This window comes from Gambusia affinis, linkage group LG02 (assembly GCF_019740435.1).
Source record: "Gambusia affinis linkage group LG02, SWU_Gaff_1.0, whole genome shotgun sequence".
Classification (NCBI taxonomy): Eukaryota; Metazoa; Chordata; class Actinopteri; order Cyprinodontiformes; family Poeciliidae; genus Gambusia; species Gambusia affinis.
The window spans coordinates 10976479-10997395 of NC_057869.1; the positions used below are offsets into that span (position 1 = coordinate 10976479).

The following is a 20917-nucleotide window of genomic DNA, read 5'->3' on the forward strand; positions in this document are numbered from 1 at the left end:
GGTTCTTCTCTCTCCCTCCTGTCCTCTTTCGCTCGCTTTCTCCTTCTTATACTGTCCAGCACTTGAAAAAAAGAGAAGTCTGCTTCATGGCAGAGAAGGAGCTGTGCTTCTCAGCTGCAAACGAAAAGTAGAGTAGAGCTGAGAGAGGGGTAGGGAGAGAGGAAAAAGGGATGGAAGAGGGAAAAGGCAGCAACACACTTATATCTGCTGTCCTGCAAACAAGAGGCAAATGAGAGATTGTGGGAGTCAGGGAGAGTGTGCCAGAGTAAGAAGAGAGAGAGAAAAAGAGGATCTCAGAAAGCTGTGTCCTTGAGAACTGCATCACAACTCTTTGAAGAGAGCCTGGAGAAGGTGTGAGTACCCCGCATCTCAGTGGGACATGTGTGTTTCCCGTGCTTCATGAACGTTAAAGCACAGTAGTGTGTGTCTGTGTGTGGAGGAGGAGGGGGGGGGGGGGGGGAAGGAATGTGTGTGTACACACACGTGTGTAAAACATGCTGCTTGTACGCTGACCTGCCAAGCTCAGAGTGAAGCTGGTTTGGCTGCCGATCTTCTGCTATTGTCTGCCTGCCTAAGTGTTGCTGACAGGGGATTATGGCAAATACAAAACACCGTATGGACTAAAGAAAGACGGAGCCAAACTTCACAGACACGTGCATGCATGCATGAAGCTCCATGTTGAGAGCTTGGTTTGACTGCTTTTTGCAGTGTGTGTGAGTGTGTGTGTGGGTTTGCGCGCAAGAGAGAGAGAGAGAGACAGAGAATCAGTTTTAGCATGGCTATGTGTCTGGTCTATTTTTATTACAAAATATTCTTCTTAAATTCTCCAACTTATTTTGCTAGGATTGAAGAAATAATTATTGCTGTTTTTCTTAAAAATAGCTTTGGACCACATGACTGCCAAAACAATCCACATTATCTTGTATCCATACCCCACCAACCTCTGTTTATTTAGGAATGGGGGAGGGAGCTACAACTCAACAAAATTGACAACTAAAAATCAGAAAAAGCTGACAAAAACTACATCTCAGGCTCTCTTGGTCAATGTTTCTACTAACTTTGTACTCGCCGCTCTTTTTTGACCATTCTTTTCAGCCAAAGTAGGCAAAAAATGTACTTGAACATAAATTTTAAAGTTTTGGACATATAGATCCAACACTTAGTCTAGATAGTAGACCTAGTTTTAGATCTAGGTCTGGGATTTGACGGAGTAATTCTAACACATATGCTCTTATCTCAACCATCTAAATGTAATAAAATTGCAAGTTTGTTTTTCTGCTGGAAAGCGAACATTTCCCCAGTCAAGGATGCAAGATGTTAAACTTTGGTCTCATCTGGCCAGAGCACTTTCTGAATACTCTACTCATAAAGCATTTTATGAGTAGAGTACCCAGCACATTACCCAAGAAATTGGCTTTTGGATAGCATGGCAATTGCATTCCTATGCAATTCTGCTTAGTTCTCATTTCTGTTTATCTTGCTCCATCTTGGATTTGTCCCATTGAGTTTGACTTCTCTGAAAGCATTTCATTCTGGCCAATCAGCAAACAGATTGAGTATATGTTAATTCCGATGTCAAGTTTCGGCTCTGTTTTTGAGTTGTAGTCTGCCATGGTTGTAGTTTAGTAATGGCAGCTGAGGAAGTGAACAAAACTATTCAGTTCCAGATACTGAGCAATTAAAGTTGGAGAAAGACAGTTCTGAAGACATTTTATTGCTGTATATCATAACTTTAAATGGAAAAGTTTTGAGAACGTCACAATAAGTTCACCTGATGGTTTTTCTCTTAATCTGAGTAACATTTCTGTCTTATTTCAGTTAGCTAAAACCCAAGCTAAAAGCTAAAGACAAACACAAAAAAACTTTGTTTTTAATAAAAGTGATATAAGTGCTGAATCTACTTTTTTCCTTAAGTGATCATTCCCAATATCCACAACTTTTTGCTATTTTTTTAAAAGTTACTTCACTGTTTTGCAGGCAGGTATGCAAAAAGTTAAGAGTTCAATGAACATGGTGGGACAACATGGCAGGTTTGGAAGAAGTTTGATACAGTATGCTTCTATAAATTACTCTTAGCTGTTATTTTTTTATGCAATGAATACACATGAATATGCTGGTTCTTTAAAGTTATTGTATCAGGATAAATACAAATGTTAAGGCATACTGTATAATTAAAAAAGAACCACCATAAAGAATGTACCATAACACTCGTGTTTGGCTTGAACAAAGAAACAAATTTTAGGCTTTAGGAAACTTTAAAAAGCTTTAGAGTGAAGATTAAGCATGAAATCAGATATACTAATATTGCTTCTTTGAACTGGCATTTGTTTGTGAAAAATCAAACCAATTCTTGGTTCTAAATTTTAGCAGGAGTCCATAACTTGTGCTGAAATCACATGGGTTAATAGTTAAATATTTAGCAATCAGACCCTGAAAACTGATTTCGATGTAATTTTCTGTAATAGAAAAGTAGCATTGTGATTCTATACAAACGGTAAGCATGTGGCTTGGAGGTTGTGTGTCTGAACTCCGAGGTCTCGGGATCAGAGCCAAATGGTGTGACCCATTGAACTATTTGTAACTAATCATAGGCCACAGGCCACACAGCATGCAATAGAGCCCAGTTGGGTTACACTCATCAAAATATAATGAGAGTAAACATGTCACTCATGTTTCTGAGGACAGTGTTGAAATGACTGTCATCGCTGAAGACCTGTGCCATTTCTGTTGCATTAGACATGATGACTGGTTGGTGCTGTGGGTAAAAAAAGAAAAGGAAAACTTGCCTCTCTCTTGAACTGGGCCATAATGTACCAGATATCCTAATCTATAAATGCTCTGGTAGCATCATGCCTTGGGAATCATATCTAGTATCATCTAATGTGTTTGATCATTTGTAACAGGACAAGTGTGACCACTGATCAATCTTTCCAGAATATATTTGGATATGAAATTAAAGCATCTGTAAAACATGCATTGCATACCAGAAGATATATTTTCTTTCTTGTGACAGAGTTACAAGCAGATTTAACTTGAGGCATGTTTCCAGTCAACTCTATCAAGTTGTATCATGACTTACATATCATGCTTTCCTTCCTGTTAAGGAAACTCCACTAAAACTTTATTTAGCATTTTATTTGCAGTGCATCTGGAAAATATTCACAGCTCTTCAATTTTTCAACATTTTGTCATCAACCTTATTCCAAATGGTATTAATTTAATCTCTTTACTCTTTAATCTCCAGAGCAGTTTGCTTTTCATGGTCAGAGAGTCATTCAGGGACCTTTTGGCAAACTGCTGACAGACTGTCATGGGCCTTTTGTTATTTTATTTTATCTGGCCAGTCTGCCATCCAGGTTTGATAGGTGGTTTGTTGCAGAGATGTTTGTCCTTTTTAGAAGATTCTCTCTCCATAGAGGAATCCTGGAGCTCTGACAGTGATTTCTTTTGATTTCTTGCCTGGTGTTTGGACTCTGACTTCCACTGTCAGCATGGAAGACTTTATATAGACATATATGTATATATGAGACAGGTGTGTGCCTTTTCAAATTAACTGAATTCAACACAGGCGGTCTCCATTTAATCGTCCTGTTGTCCTCGGGTCAAAATGACCTGCCACTGTGTTAAAACTCCCCAAAGATCCAGGAGTTTCACTAAAAGATCCACTAAATGTTATTTTAGGACAACAGAAGGGTTAAGCTCTTGAAACATCTCCTGCATGATCAGTGGAAAAACTCTCTTGGCATGAATGAACTGAGAGGAGTAACAGGAAGAGCAAATGGAGTCATATGTGTGTATATTTTTAAATACTTAGACTTTAGAAACTATCCCCAGGATCAACATATTAAATGAGTAGCATAAATTAAAGTTGTAAGTTACTATTGTGGTGAATTGCATGCACTTGTGTATAGTAGTAACGTGTTTCTGAATGGTGCAAAAATGTTTTAGTCTGCTCTAGCCAACCGATTGAGGTCAGCCGTTCAATAATTAAAGCATGTCACTGGTTAGTGCACGAGTTGGGTCAGAGGGACGGACTGATGTCTGATCACAGTGACAGAAGTCATAGCGCCTCTGAAAAGACTCGAAAATAAGGAATATGTTGATAAGACACACAGCTGAAGATATGAAGCAACAAAGATGTAAAGTTTTAAGACTCTGTTTGCTATGTGGCATCACACGTTTGTGTGAAAATTGCTTTAGCTACAGCACGTGCCTCTTCTTTCTTTGATTTCAGTGTCTCAGGAGTGAGGACAGCTTGCAGCAGACACCCGGCAAGAAGAATATCAGGTAAGAGGAGTAGTGCTACCAGCACTTCTTAGAGAAAATTATCAAACAATTGTCAGATCAGGGTCGGTACCAGGAACTGGATTGATTTACTTACAGATATTGTCTGTCAGTTTGTATGGTCAACCAAAGACTGCAAGGCTGAATTTAAGAAGTAATATATATAAAACTATATGAATCTTGATCACTTCCTAAAATGTATAAACAAGTAAGTGAATAGGACTGTTGTTTCCACCACATGATTAATAAGCGTGTGTTTGGCATAGCTGGAAAACAGGAAAGTTACCCTGTCCAGTTAAGCTCTGTTTCAGCAAAAACTGACAATGCTACATCTTTAATTAGCAAGATATATAAAATGTGCTAGGCAAATTCAATATCTTTCAAGAGAAGTAAATTCTATTCTATTATTAGGTTAATGCACTGGTGTAGCATAAGCTTCTTTAAGGGATAGCACTGTTTAAAACAGCTTTTCTGCATATTATGGCTACAATTTTAACATGTTGTCATTCAGTCAGTCCCAAAAAAACTTACTAGCTCAGTTTTGTATCATACTATGTTCCAAGATGCTGATTGTGTAGCCATTGACTGTGCAGGTTCTTAACTTGGTCAAAGAGTTATTAAAATAATACACCCTCTGCTACCACTAGACAACTAGCACATCTATGGAAATGTGTGGGACAGTTTTGAGGGACATGTAAAGAAATCATGGCTGCTATTTTGTGTTGCTAAGTCCCAAAGCAGTGAATTTGTTATAAACCTTGTATTATTATTGTTTTGGTTTCTCTTGTACACACCACAGTTACATTTAATAAATACATTTTGAACATAATCCTACTGAGTTTTTGTGACAAAAAAAAGCTTCTGTTCTCTTACTGTACACTCGTAATTTTAATAGTTCTATTTTCTTTTTTTTTTTTATGGAAAATCAAATTAACTTAAATGGCAGCTGTAATTTAGACCAAACCTGATTTAACTGGTCACCTTTTCAGGTGATTTGGGTTTCTACTAAGACTGTAGCAGTTTCCACCTGACGTAGAGGTTAGATTCACACACAAAGAAAAACACACTACTTACACTGGCTTCATGTAGCTCAGAGAACACACTTCAAAATAGTTTTGTCAGTTTATAAATCCACAGAAAGCTTTGAACCAAAATATATTAAAAACTTCCAGACCACTCTGTTTTTCTGGTTCAAGTCTGCTCTGCATTCCAAGAATCAGAACCAAACATGGAGAAGCAAAATTCAATTCCACAAATCTGGAGCAAAGACCCAGAAAACTACTAAAATGCTGAAACACTGATTTCTTTTTAATCGAGGCTAAAAACCTTTTTGTTTATAGTTGCTTATGTATAATGATAACTGGAAAATCAGTTCTAGTCCGGTTCATAATTTTTTATTCTCTTTATTTTCCACAGTAATATTTTTTTTTGTTTTTGTCATGTGAAGCCCTTTAAATTGGCTATACAAAACAACTTGACTTGACTTTAACATACACGTGTAACTGCAGACTTGAGGCCTTTTCAGGTGCTTCACATTGTACTGTTTAGACCAAAATGATGTCAGCGAGTTACCAAATCATGAGCAACAATATTTTAAAAAGGAAATTAATTATTCTGGAACAGTCTTTTTATGTTATTAATGATTTGCACATTGTTACTGTCCTAGCCTTTTGGTCTTCTTGTTTAGTGGTGGTAGCTTAAAAACCAAAGTCATTTAAAAAAGTACTTTACCACATTCATTCCTTTAGTGTTCTTTTTTCCACCACTCTCTTTTAGATAATTTCACTTCAGGTCTGGCATTTCTGTGTTGTGAAATTCAACCTGTTTGGTTTTTTTTGTCTTCATCTTGAGATTGTAAGTTGTTGAGCTGGTGGTTGTCTGCTCTGTAGAAGGTTTCTGTATTCACTGTTAATCCTTTTTATGCTTCTCTCAGCCAGAGGCCCCTGTGAGATCCTGTAGATTTAGCTGGAGGTTGATCTCATGATTAGTATTCAGCTGTCAGAATATGTCAGTCAACTTTTGGAGGCTCTTTTCAGTCCTAACACTCCCACCGTCCATTCTCTTACAAATTGCATGAATTCATGGCATTGTAGCATGTAGGTATGTGTGAAAATGTGTGTACATCCTTCAAGATGTATAGCTGTGTGGTGCAGCATTGCGTGCATTAATGTTGATACATATCCACCCCCCACCGACCCTCCATTTCCCAGGAGTTTGCGCTCCATCATATTAAATGACATGAAAAGAGCCGAAGACAGATATATGCATGAATTAATTGGCATGAATAGAACTGTTTAGAAGTTTAATCCGCAGGGATTAATGGAAGCAGCCCTCTCTGGATTTAAGCCGCTGTGCATTTTCAGCAGCGGATTGTTTTACTTCAGTTTGTCCTCCTCATTCTCATATGCTGCCACCTTTAGTTCTTAGTCAAAAAAGCTGCTAAGTGCAGGATTAACCAAGAAGAAGACCAGAGGGGTAATTTATCTCTCTAGATATATTTTTTAAAATTGGTCAAACTCAGTATTTGTAGACATCAGAACAAAAATACCAATGAATTTTATGCACAAATTGGAAGCCATTGTTTGGGTATTTTATTTATTTCTGAAAACTGCTCAATATCTAATTCACTGGTTGCGAGTGGGCGACCTGTCCAGGATGTACCCCGCCTCTCGCCCGAAACGTTCGCTGGAGATAGACACCAGCATCCCTGACAAACACCAAAGGGAATCACAGCAAACTGGATAACCAACATATAATGAAGCAAAAAGAACCTATTGTGTTTAAAACTTAATTATGTGAAACTTAAAATCACTTTCTATTCACTCTGTTATTTTGCTTATTTTCCTTTATCACTTCAGTTTGTCTTAGATTTTATTTGCCTCTTTCTCAATATGAGATCCTACTCTCTATTCTTCTTTTCTCTTTTTCAATTTAAAGGTGTACTTATTCTGCTTTTTCTTTCTCTTTTTCCTCTTTACTCCTTCATTTATTTGCTGTAAACTGTGAGTCTATGAGATACTGAACAGATCGATGCCTATAGATTGGCTCATTGGAAGCCATTAGTTATGGGTTTTTATAAAGCTAGTCATTACTGTGCTTAATCTTGCAGAAAATTAAATTTAGAGTTGTGTACAGTGTTTTGGTTAAAAGTTGTTGATGTTTTTTTTTTTCTCATTCTCCTACCAGCTGCTATTTTTTCACTGTTTTGCATTTAAAACTGTGTGTGCGCCTCCTTGTTTGATGGGTGTGTGTTTGTGTGTGAAATGCATTTTAGTGCCTCTGTCAATAAGCCGCCAAGCTTCCTGGTCATGCCAAAAAAACCCTCAAGAAAACTGCCCATACAACAACATGGCTTGGCCACAGTACTGCATACGTTTTCCATTTTCTTCCCTTGGGGTTGGCAAATTTCTCCATTGTTAGAGCTTTTATATTCAATATATCCAATGGTTTTAATAACTTTGAAAGTGATGAGAGGGTGTCATTTTTTTTCTTCCTGACACTTTGCTTTTGTTGTTCAAAGTGCATGATGGCTCCATCCAGGTCCGGTTTCAATTTCCAGGATTAGTCATGAAGTCCTGGGCAACATTCAACCTCTTTATCCCCTCTGACTTGCCAAATATCCCCACCCTATTTCCATTACTTCTTCCCATCAATCCCAGGCCTCTACCTCTTTCTGTCCTGCTGTTCAAGCTTTCCGGTCTTTGAACCCTCTTTTTTTCCCCAACAATTCTTGTTATCCTCAGTCCAAAGTATGCACCTTCTTCACTTTCCCGTATTCCTTTCCAACTGTCTTTACCCAAGCTTCTCAACATATTTCCACTTTCCCCTGGTTCTTTCTTCATCCCCAGTTCTCTTGTCTACACATAGTCTTCTTTTGTCCCAAAGCCTTCCCCCAACACACACCCACGTCTTCTATAACTAAACAATGGGTGCCTTGAGCACTGAAAGATCAGTTCCCATCCCAGCCCAGCCCCATCAGCTCTGCCCACCGTCCTCCTCCTCCACCCCATGATGATATGCAGAGTAGGGCAGCAGTCTCCTTTTGTTTAGCTTAGCGCAAATGAAAATTGCTAATCAATTTTTACCCGCTCTTATTTCATGGCATGTAGTTCCTGCCCCTCCCCTGCCAGCTGTCATTGTGTGGTTGTTGTGCAGGGCTGAAAGCTTCATTAGCAGGAGGACAGCATATTTTGCCCCTTAGCACTGTATTCACAGAATTACCAAAGATAGGATATCACCCGGTGTGAGTCATTGCATTTGTGAATACAGACATTTTCTCGTGTCTCATGATATTCTTTTTTTCATTTCTTAATAAAACTAAACAATTTTAATTTAGGGGGACTTTAGTGTAATTATAGCAAATCTTACATAAGCCTTGTTTTATTTAGAGCCAAATAATGCAAGAATTTGTAATAAAAGGTCACGTTTTTGAAACTTTTACTTCGACATTACAGCTGGTCCATATTACCTTTCACCCTCTATGGTTTGATACAAGGAATCTATCAGTTAATCAAATATTGAGAGAAACATTTTGAGATTTTGCAGCTCTTAAAGGGTTAAAGGGTGTTATTATGTGCTGGAATGTCAGAAAGAGTAGGCGCTTCTTAAAGAGACAGAGCCCCAATTTCTTTACGGTATGTTTGAGATATGGCTGAAAAATACTTAATTCAGACACTTTAAAAAAAATTGCCACACAATGAAAATGTATACCCCTTGTTTAAAGTAACATTGCTTTTTGGGAGGAAGGTTTTTGAAATTTTGAAAGAAATGTCAAAATTTTCAACTACTTTTTTTTTCCCAGTTGTTGTCTGTCTTTCATTAAATACTAGTATACTGCTACAGATTCGCCAGACTTTGCATGACAAAAATATTTTTGATCTTTTCCAATCACTCTATAAGGTAGTGGTGAATCTAAAAGCTGCACTATGTGACTTTAAATTTGTACATTTTAATTTTTTTTTCTTTTTTGCATGTTTGTTAAAACCTTTACTATGTCATAACGATGTAATATGAGACAGATAGTCTGAAAAAATTCTGTGGTCCTACTACCATCTGTAGAACTACACCACTCCTAGTCAGAAACAAGCAATCAAACCACGAGGAAGGTCTTAATACTGTCAATCACACTTGTATATGAACTTCAGCTCTACTAATGGAAAAGAAACAAATTACTAAGGGAAAACTTTTTATTTACCGTCATCAGTGGCCATGCCAACTAGCTTGCACATTCACAACAGGCTCTGTTGTGGGGAAGGAGATGAAGCTTAGCGGAGAAGAAGCAGGAGGGTGTGAGCAGCACATAAATTTTTTTCAAATGACCTTCTCAACCCTTTTTTCCCTTCTGCTTCTTGATCCATATACAGCTTGGACAGTAGTTTTTCCATCTCCTGCTATTATTAACCCAAGCATCTATTTGTCACCTGTCTTCCTGGTGTATAGTTGCCTCTTGGTTGCTATTATTAACACCAGTGATTATAAATATATTGACGTATGCCATCCAGGGATGAGAACACTTGAGTGGCTTAGTTTAATCAGACTTCCTTGTAAATGTCTCTGTCACTCAAAGCATAATAACTGGTGGCGTTTGCTCAGACATTAGTGTGTGTGAGTGTAGCCGTGCGAGGAGTTATTCAAGGCACTGATGGTGACTTGTGACTTTTTCCTAAAGAGTATTATGTGCCAGCCTCACTTAGTTATTTTGTTGAAACTAGATCATCCTCACCAATCACATGGATCACTATGCACTTGCAGCAATGTCAAGCACACATTTAATGGAACATCACAACGAGGATGTTTTATATAGACTCATTCCTTCTCTGCCTTCTCATTTCATACATGCCTTCTCTGTGTTTTGACTTCACTTTTGGATAAAATGGTATCATTACACAAGTATTGCTTTTTTTTCTTTATCCATAAACAGTCACAACTTTTATCTTTAGTAGGAATGGTGCAAGATATGTTTGTCTTTTCAGGAGCTTTTTGTTTGTTTGTTTGTTTGGGTTTTGTTTTTTTTCTTAACTGACTGACTTTAAAACTAATAGAGATAATAATAAACAACTAGAAAATTCCTGAAGAAATTTAACTGGGGCCTGCCAAAGTGTGCCCGTCGGTTTGGACCCAGCGTTCTGATGCTAAGAATTTGCATCAATGCTAAAGAAAGCTGCAATGTAATCAATAGAATCAGTAGAATGTTCAGTAAACTGGACATGCACCATTCAGTATGATAAAGTAAGTGTATTAGCTAAATTGAGCAAAAATGCTAATGTTAGCGTGAATGCTCTCAGTAGCATGTGGGATATTATTAGAATGTTCTCTGTAATTTACTTAATTCCTTCAGAATACTAAACATGGCAGATAAGTAAGAAAAATAGGTAATAGCTTATTTAAGCTATTAGGCTTTTGCTATTGAACTGCCTTGCTGAGCTAGGCAGCTCCCTAACCTGAGAGAACCAGATAATGCAGAATGATATCATTGCACCGCCTACGACGGTGCACTATTCAGAGGGGCATATTGAGGCTTTTATTTTGAAATTCGCAGTAAGCTTCATATTAAATGCCCACACTAATCCAGTGTCTAAGAGTGCTTTGGATAAACCAATCACGTCAAGCAAAAATTACTAAATATTTGATGTAAAAATTGCCAAGGCTTTTATTTTGAAATTTTCAGTAAGCATCATAAGAAATGGTCAAACTCATCCCATGTGTAACAGTGAATGTGTTAAATCGTTTCTATAATGCTCAAAACACAAGTAGTTCTAAAGGCCAGCTCAGTCCTCCTCTGTAGTAACTGACAGTTCCACCATGTTGTAGTTCTAACCTTCAGTCTTTGTAGTTCTAAAGAGCAGCTCAACTGTCATGACAATGAAACACAGGGAGAGATGGAATACTAATAGTTTGAAGCAGTTAGTTTTCTGATCAAAGCAGGCCAAACATATCTTTACCTAAGTGTTGCCAATAGCATGTGGGGTATCATTAGAATGTTTTCTGTAATTGATTTACTCAATTCAGTATATTTAAAATGACTAATAAGTAAGTAAAATAGCTAATAGTTTATTTAAGGTAAAAGTCTTATCTTAATGATCTGCCTTGCTGCGCAAGGCAGTTCCCTAACCTGAGAGAAGAATATAAAGCATTCTAATATTATTGCATCGCCTTACGGCGATGCATTAACCTGAGGGCAATATGAAGGCTTTTATTTTGAAATATAAACATAAGCTTCATATTAAATGCTCACACTAATCCAATGCCTAACAGTGTTTGGGTTAAATTCCTTATTTACTGGCCTAAACAGCCAGTAGTTCTAAATGGAAGCTCTGTTTTAACTGAGTGTTAGTTAGAACTACAGATATGGTGTTCTGATAGTCCTATTTATTATCATTAGGTCAAAGGTTAATGCCATTGCACTGGCTTGCTGCGCAAGCCAGTGCCATAACCTGAGAGGAAAAGATAATATAGGCAGAGAGGGCTTTTATTGGGAAATTTCCATTAAGCTTTATTTAAAATTGACACATTAATCCTGTGTGTAACAATGGTTTGTTAAAATCAGTTATAAAATGCCCAAAACACAAGTAGTTCTAAAGGCCAGCTCATTCCAGAGTGTCCTCCCATAAATCAGCTGCTCTGGCCTCATGTGTTCCGTTGCTATGGTAATGGATCAGCTCTCTGCCAGCTGTGTGAGACAGAAAGGGGAGACAATTCTATCTTTGTGAGACACCCAGCCAATTAATATGGAAAAAGCATTGCACAAACTGTTTCCGTTCAGGAACCGTAATACATATTCGAAAACCGTTTGAAGCGTATGAGAGGGCTATTTGTCTTCTCCGATAGTCCGCCATTCATATCTCTACCTCATTCACAGTAATTAACAGTGATGAGATAAAAAATTGTGCAGAAACTTTTCAGAAATACATGGAAGTGAATCAGTGAGATCTGTCTGCTACCCTGGCGCATGACTTTGCTCTGAAGCACCTGGAGAGAAAACTGTAAGCGCTAGATAATTTTTTGAAAACATTTGACCGGAGCAGGCACGCGTATCAATGTCATGACCAAGTTTCATACCAATCATGCAATATTTGTGAGCGTGAGGGCGAGTTAAAAAATGATTTGGGGTCAAAATGTCGCTCTGACTCTCACTCTAGCGGAGCGGCCTTCACACTCTGATTTTTCCAAAAATCAAAAACTTTGGGTCGCTTAGAAAGAAGTTGTGGACAAACCATAATACATATTGACGTGCTGTCTTCACTTTAAAAGAGATCACGGACGTATCTACAAAATGAAGTTTGAATGGCGTTTCTACATGAAGTTATGACGACACAGAAAATCCTCAAAAATAGGGTATTTTTAAGATTTAGAGGTTGCTTCGTCCCCTTGAACAGATTTCACCTGGTGAGCTCGTTAGTGATTTTGGGGTCGTTTTTGCTTTGACGTCGCCATGGTAACTCCAAATCCCACCAGAAGTAATAGCACACCTCCCGGGATCGAGCCGCACGTTTTGATACCACTTTTGTGGGTGGGCTCGCAGCGGTACGAGCCGCATTCCGGGTGACGGAAGAATAATAAATAACTAGAAAATTCCTGAAGAAATTTAACTGGGGCCTGCCAAAGTGTGCCCGTCGGTTTGGACCCAGCGTTCTGATGCTAAGAATTAGCATCAATGCTAAGCTTAAAAACTTCCAAAGAACCATGTGGAGAATCACAAGAATGTTGACTAACATGGACATGCACGATTAAGCATGATAATCAGCTCACTAGCATGTTGTTTATACTTGACTTACACCATTAAGTATACTAAACATGGGTAATAAGTCCAAAAAATAGCTAATAGCTTATTTAGGCTAAAAGGCTAATGCTAATGAACTGCCTTGCTGCGCAAGGCAGTTCCCTAACCTGAGAGAAACAGATAATGCAGAATCATATTTTTGCACCGCCTGCGGCGGTGCCCTGACCCTAAATCATATTAAGGCTTTTATTTTGAAATTTGCAGAAAAATTCATTATAAATGCCCACACTAATACAATGTGTAAGAGTGCTTTGGATAAACCAGTCATATAAAGCCAAAAAGAGCAAATACATGATGTAAAAATTGCCAAGGCTTTTATTTTGAAATTTGTGTTAAGCTTCATTGGAATGGCCAAACTCATCCCTTGTGTAACAGTGATTGTGTTGAATCGGTTCTATAATGCTCAAAACACAAGTAGTTCTAAAGGCCAGCTCAGTCCTCCTCTGTAGTAACTGACAGTTCCGCCATGTTGTAGTTCTGACCTTCAGTCTCTGTAGTTCTAAAGAGCAGCTCAACTGTCATGAGAATGAAACACACAGGGAGAGATGGAATCCTAATAGTTTGAAGCAGTTAGTTTTTCTGATCAAAGCAGGCCAAACATATCTTTACCTAAGTGTTGCCAATAGCATGTAGGGTATCATTTGAATGTTTTCTGTAATTGACTTACTCCATTCAGTATATTTAAAATGACTAATAAGTAAGTAAAATAGCTAATAGTTTATTTAAGGTAAAAGTCTTATCTTAATGATCTGCCTTGCTGCGCAAGGCAGATCCCTAACCTGAGAGAAGAATATAAAGCATTCTAATATTATTGCATCGCCTTACGGCGATGCATTAACCTGAGGGTCATATTCAGGCTTTTATTTTGAAATTTGCAGTAAGCTTCATATTAAATGCCCACACTAATCCAGTGTGTAAGAGTGCTTTGGATAAACCAATCACGTCAAGCAAAAATGAGCAAATATATGATGTAAAAATTGCCAAGGCTTTTATTTTGAAATTTTCAGTAAGCATCATAAGAAATGGTCAAACTCATCCCATGTGTAACAGTGAATGTGTTAAATTGTTTCTATAATGCTCAAAACACAAGTAGTTCTAAAGGCCAGCTCAGACCTCCTCTGTAGTCACTGACAGTTCCACCATGTTGTAGTTCTAACCTTCAGTCTTTGTAGTTCTAAAGAGCAGCTCAACTGTCATGAGAGTGAAACACACAGGGAGAGATGGAATCCTAATAGTTTGAAGCAGTTAGTTTTTCTGATCAAAGCAGGCCAAACATCTCCTTACCTAAATGCTGCCAATAGCATGTGGGGTATCATTTGAATGTTGTCTGTAACTGACTTACTCAATTCAGTATATTTAAAATGACTAATAAGTAAGAAAAAAATCTAATAGTTTATTTAAGGTAAAAGTCTTATCTTAATTGACTGCCTTGCTGCGCAAGGCAGATCCCTAACCTGAGAGGAGAATATAAAGCATTCTAATATTATTGCATCGCCTTACGGCGATGCATTAACCTGAGGGCAATATGAAGGCTTTTTTTTTGAAAAATAAACATAAGCATCATATTAAATGCCCACACTATGGCGTTTTGGTCGTCCTATTTATTATCATTAGGTCAAAGGTTAATGCCATTGCATCATTAGAATGTTTTCTGTAATTGATTTACTCCATTCAGTATATTTAAAATGACTAATAAGTAAGAAAAATAGCTAATAGTTTATTTAAGATAAGACTAATAAAGCATTCTAATATTATTGCATCGCCTTACGGCGATGCATTATTGTTCTGATTGTCCTATTTAATATCATTAGGTCAAAGGTTAATGCCATTGCACTGGCTTGCTGCGCAAGCCAGTGCCATAACCTGAGAGGAAAAGATAATATAGGCAGAGATTTTTGCACTCACCTGACAGAGATATTGGGGCTTTTATTGGGAAATTTCCATTAAGCTTTATTTAAAAATTACACATAATCCTGTGTGTAACAATGGTTTGTTAAAATCTGTTATAAAATGCCCAAAACACAAGTAGTTATAAAGGCCAGCTCATTCCAGAGTGTCCTCCCATAAATCAGCTGCTCTGGCCTCATGTGTTCCGTTGCTATGGTAATGGATCAGCTGCTAACTGTCAGTGTGTTTGAGACAGAAAGGGGGGAAAAAAATTCTATCTTTGTGAGACACCCAGCCAATTAATATGGAAAAAGCACTCCGAACAAACCTTTGCCGTTCAGGAACCGTAATACATATTCAAAAACCGTTTGAAGCGTATAAGAGGGCTATTTGTCTTCTCCGATAGTACCGCAATTCATATTTTTACCTCATTCACAGTAATTGCAGTGATGAGACAAAAAATTGTGCAGAAACTTTTCAGAAATACATGGAAGTGAATCAGGGAGAGCGTCAGTTACCCTGTCCCATAATTTCACTCTGAAGCACCTTGACAGAAAACCGTAAATGCTAGAGAAATATCGAACACATTTTACCGGAGCAGGCATGCGTATCAATGTCATGACCGAGTTTGATACCAATCGGGCGATATTTGTGGGCGTGACGGCGATTTCAAAATCGCTTTGGGGTCAGAAATCCTCTTAAATTCTCACTCTAAAAAAGCGGCAGTTGGTTTCAGTTATGCTCTGCGTTTCGTCAGTTGGCAATTTTGCTCGTTGTTCGCTTTTTACTTCGCCATCGTACGTCCGATTCCTTATAAAAATAATAGCACACATGCCGGGATCGGGCCGCACGTTTTGATACCATTTTTGTGGGTGGGCTCGCAGCGGTGCGAGCCGCATTCCGGGTGACGGAAGAATAAGTAAAGAATAATAAAGAGGCGTTCTATTGGGTGTAGAACAATAGGTGCCTGCCATGCAATGCATGGAGGCAGTGACTGACTTGCTTCGCAAGTCAGTCACTGCTCTCCTTATGTAATGGGCAGGCCCCAACTAGAAAATTCCTGAAGAAATTTAACTGGGGCCTGCCAAAGTGTGCCCGTCGGTTTGGACCCAGCGTTCTGATGCTACAAATTTGCATCAATGCTAAAGAAAGCTGCAATGTAAACAATAGAATCACAAGAATGTTAAGTAAACTGGACCTGCACCATTCAGTATGATAAAGTAAGTGTATTAGCTAAAATGAGCAAAAATGCTAATGTTAGCGTGAATGCTCTCAGTAGCATGTGGGATATTATTAGAATGTTCTCTGTAATTTACTTAATTCCTTCAGTACACTAAACATGGCAGATAAGTAAGAAAAATAGGTAATAGCTTATTTAAGCTAAAAGGCTAATGCTAATGAACTGCCTTGCTACGCAAGGCAGCTCCCTAACCTGAGAGAACCAGATAATGCAGAATGATATCATTGCACCGCCAAGGCGGTGCACTATTCAGAGGGGCATATTGAGGCTTTTATTTTGAAATTTGCAGTAAGCTTCATATTAAATGCCCACACTAATCCAGTGTCTAAGAGTGCTTTGGATAAACCAATCATGTCAAGCAAAAATGAGCAAATATATGATGTAAAAATTGCCAAGGCTTTTATTTTGAAATTTTCAGTAAGAAACATAAGAAATGGTCAAACTAATCCCATGTGTAACAGTGAATGTGTTAAATCGTTTCTATAATGCTCAAAACACAAGTAGTTCTAAAGGCCAGCTCAGTCCTCCTCTGTAGTAACTGACAGTTCCACCATGTTGTAGTTCTAACCTTCAGTCTTTGTAGTTCTAAAGAGCAGCTCAACTGTCATGAGAATGAAACACACAGGGAGAGATGGAATCCTAATAGTTTGAAGCAGTTAGTTTTTCTGATCAAAGCAGGCCAAACATATCTTTACCCAAGTGTTGCCAATAGCATGTGGGGTATCAGAATGTTTTCTGTAATTGACTTACTCAATTCAGTATATTTAAAATGACTAATAAGTAAGTAAAATAGCTAATAGTTTATTTAAGGTAAAAGTCTTATCTTAATGATCTGCCTTGCTGCGCAAGGCAGATCCCTAACCTGAGAGAAGAATATAAAGCATTCTAATATTATTGCATCGCCTTACGGCGATGCATTAACCTGAGGGCAATATGAAGGCTTTTATTTTGAAAAATAAACATAAGCTTCATATAAAATGCTGACACTAATCCAATGCCTAACAGTGTTTGGGTTAAATTCTTATTTACTGGCCTAAACAGCCAGTAGTTCTAAATGGAAGCTCTGTTTTAACTGAGTGTTAGTTAGAACTACAGATATGGTGTACTGATAGTCCTATTTATTATCATTAGGTCAAAGGTTAATGCCATTGCACTGGACACTGCGCAAGCCAGTGCCATAACCTGAGAGGAAAAGATAATATAGGCAGAGATTTTTTGCAGCCATGCTGAACTCACCTGACAGAGATATTGGGGCTTTTATTGGGAAATTTCCATTAAGCTTTATTTAAAAATTACACATAATCCTGTGTGTAACAATGGTTTGTTAAAATCTGTTATAAAATGCCCAAAACACAAGTAGTTCTAAAGGCCAGCTCCTTCCAGAGTGTCCTCCCATAAATCAGCTGCTCTGGCCCCATGTGTTCCGTTGCTATGGTAATGGATCAGCTGCTAACTGTCAGTGTGTTTGAGACAGAAAGAGGGGAAAAAAATTCTATCTTTGTGAGACACCCAGCCAATTAATATGGAAAAGCACTAACAAACCTTTGCTGCTCAGGAACCGTAATACATATTCAAAAACCGTTTGAAGCGTATAAGAGGGCTATTTGTCTTCTCCGATAGTACCGCAATTCATATTTTTACCTCATTCACAGTAATTGCAGTGATGAGACAAAAAATTGTGCAGAAACTTTTCAGAAATACATGGAAGTGAATCAGGGAGAGCGTCAGTTACCCTGTCCCATAATTTCACTCTGAAGCACCTTGACAGAAAACCGTAAATGCTAGAGAAATATCGAACACATTTTACCGGAGCAGGCACGCGTATCAATGTCATGGCCGAGTTTGATATTGATAGGGCGATATTTGTGGGCGTGACGGCGATTTCAAAATCGCTTTGGGTTCAGAAATCCTCTTAAATTCTCACTCTAAAAAAGCGGCAGTTGGTTTCAGTTATGCTCTGCGTTTCGTCAGTTGGCAATTTTGCTCGTTGTTCGCTTTTTACTTCGCCATCGTAAGTCCGATTCCTTATAAAAATAATAGCACACATGCCGGGATCGGGCCGCACGTTTTGATACCATTTTTGTGGGTGGGCTCGCAGCGGTGCGAGCCGCATTCCGGGTGACGGAAGAATAAGTAAAGAATAATAAAGAGGCGTTCTATTGGGTGTAGAACAATAGGTTCCTGCCCATGCAATGCATGGAGGCAGTGACTGACTTGCTTCGCAAGTCAGTCACTGCTCTCCTTATGCAACAGCAGGCCCCAACTAGAAAATTCCTGAAGAAATTTAACTGGGGCCTGCCAAAGTGTGCCCGTCGGTTTGGACCCAGTGTTCTGATGCTAAGAATTAGCATCAATGCTAAAGAAAGCTGCAATGTAATCAATAGAATCACAAGAATGTTAAGTAAACTGGACATGCACCATTCAGTATGATAAAGTAAGTGTATAAGCTAAAATGAGCAAAAATGCTAATGTTAGCGTGAATGCTCTCAGTAGCATGTGGGATATTATTAGAATGTTCTCTGTAATTTACTTAATTCCTTCAGTATACTAAACATGGCAGATAAGTAAGAAAAATAGGTAATAGCTTATTTAAGCTAAAAGGCTAATGCTAATGAACTGCCTTGCTACGCAAGGCAGTTCCCTAACCTCGGATAAACAGATAATGCAGAATGATTTCATTGCACCGCCTCTGGCGGTGCACTGTCCAGAGGGGCATATTGAGGCTTTTATTTTGAAATTCGCAGTAGGCTTCATATTAAATGCCCACACTAATCCAGTGTCTAAGAGTGCTTTGGATAAACCAGTCACGTCAAGCAAAAATGAGCAAATATATGATGTAAAAATTGCCAAGGCTTTTATTTTGAAATTTTCATTAAGCATCATAAGAAATGGTCAAACTCATCCCATGTGTAACAGTGAATGTGTTAAATGGTTTATATAATGCTCAAAACACAAGTAGTTCTAAAGGCCAGCTCAGTCCTCCTCTGTAGTAACTGACAGTTCCACCATGTTGTAGTTCTAACCTTCAGTCTTTGTAGTTCTAAAGAGCAGCTCAACTGTCATGAGAATGAAACACACAGGGAGAGATGGAATCCTAATAGTTTGAAGCAGTTAGTTTTTCTGATCAAAGCAGGCCAAACATCTCCTTACCTAAATGCTGCCAATAGCATGTGGGGTATCATTTGAATGTTGTCTGTAACTGACTTACTCAATTCAGTATATTTAAAATGACTAATAAGTAAGAAAAATAGCTAATAGTTTATTTAAGGTAAAAGTCTTATCTTAATTGACTGCCTTGCTGCGCAAGGCAGATCCCTAACCTGAGAGAAGAATATAAAGCATTCTAATATTATTGCATCGCCTTACGGCGATGCATTAACCTGAGGGCAATATGAAGGCTTTTATTTTGAAAAATAAACATAAGCTTCATATTAAATGCCCACACTAATCCAATGGTTAACAGTGTTTGAGTTAAATCTCTTATTTACTGGCCTAAACAGCCAGTAGTTCTAATTGGAAGCTCTGTTTTAACTGAGTGTTAGTTAGAACTACAGATATGGTGTTCTGATAGTCCTATTTATTATCATTAGGTCAAAGGTTAATGCCATTGCACTGGCTTGCTGCGCAAGCCAGTGCCATAACCTGAGAGGAAAAGATAATATAGGCAGAGATATTGGGGCTTTTATTGGGAAATTTCCATTAAGCTTTATTAAAAAATTACACACTAATCATTTGTGTAAGAATGGTTTGTTAAAATCAGTTATAAAATGCCCTAAACACAAGTAGTTCTAAAGGCCAGGTCATTCCAGAGTGTCCTCCCATGAATCAGCTGCTCTGGCCCCATGTGTTCCGTTGCTATGGTAATGGATCAGCTGCTAACTGTCAGTGTGTTTGAGACAGAAAGGGGGGAAAAAAATTCTATCTTTGTGAGACACCCAGCCAATTAATATGGAAAAAGCACTCCGAACAAACCTTTGCCGTTCAGGAACCGTAATACATATTCAAAAACCGTTTGAAGCGTATGAGAGGGCTATTTGTCGTCTCCGATAGTACCGCAATTCATATTTTTACCTCATTCACAGTAATTGCAGTGATGAGACAAAAAATTGTGCAGAAACTTTTCAGAAATACATGGAAGTGAATCAGGGAGAGCGTCAGTTACCCTGTCCCATAATTTCACTCTGAAGCACCTTGACAGAAAACCGTAAATGCTAGAGAAATATCGAACACATTTTACCGGAGCAGGCACGCGTATCAATGTCATGACCGAGTTTGATACCAATCGGGCGATATTTGTGGGTGTGACGGCGATTTCAAAATCGCTTTGGGGTCAAAAATCTGCTTAAATTCTCACTCTACTGGAGCGTCAGTTGGTGTCAGTTATGCTCTGCGTTTCGGCAGTTGGAAATTTTGCTCGTTTTTCGCTTTTTACATCGCCATCGTAAGTCCGATTCCTTATAAAAATAATAGCACACCTGCCGGGATCGGGCCGCACGTTTTGATACCACTTTTGTGGGTGGGCTCGCAGCGGTACGAGCCGCATTCCGGTTGACGGAAGAAGAAGTTAAGAATAATAAAGAGGCGTTCTATTGGGTGTAGAACAATAGGTGCCTGCCATGCAATGCATGGAGGCAGTGACTGACTTGCTTCGCAAGTCAGTCACTGCTCTCCTTATGCATTGCTATGGGGCAGGCCCCAATAATAATAAAGAGGCGTTCTATTGGGTG

The 20917-nt window shown here is 38.4% G+C and overlaps 1 protein-coding gene across 1 annotated transcript in view; it reads left to right on the forward strand.

Moving 5' to 3' along the window:
• Positions 1-255: 255 nt before the first annotated feature.
• Positions 256-20917, forward strand: part of esrrga (estrogen-related receptor gamma a) — a gene marked incomplete at its 3' end in the record, with an annotated part of 148832 nt that continues 128170 nt past the window's right edge. The window contains exons 1-2 of the mRNA XM_044097855.1: positions 256-351; positions 4235-4287. The remainder of the gene's footprint in view (positions 352-4234; positions 4288-20917) is intronic.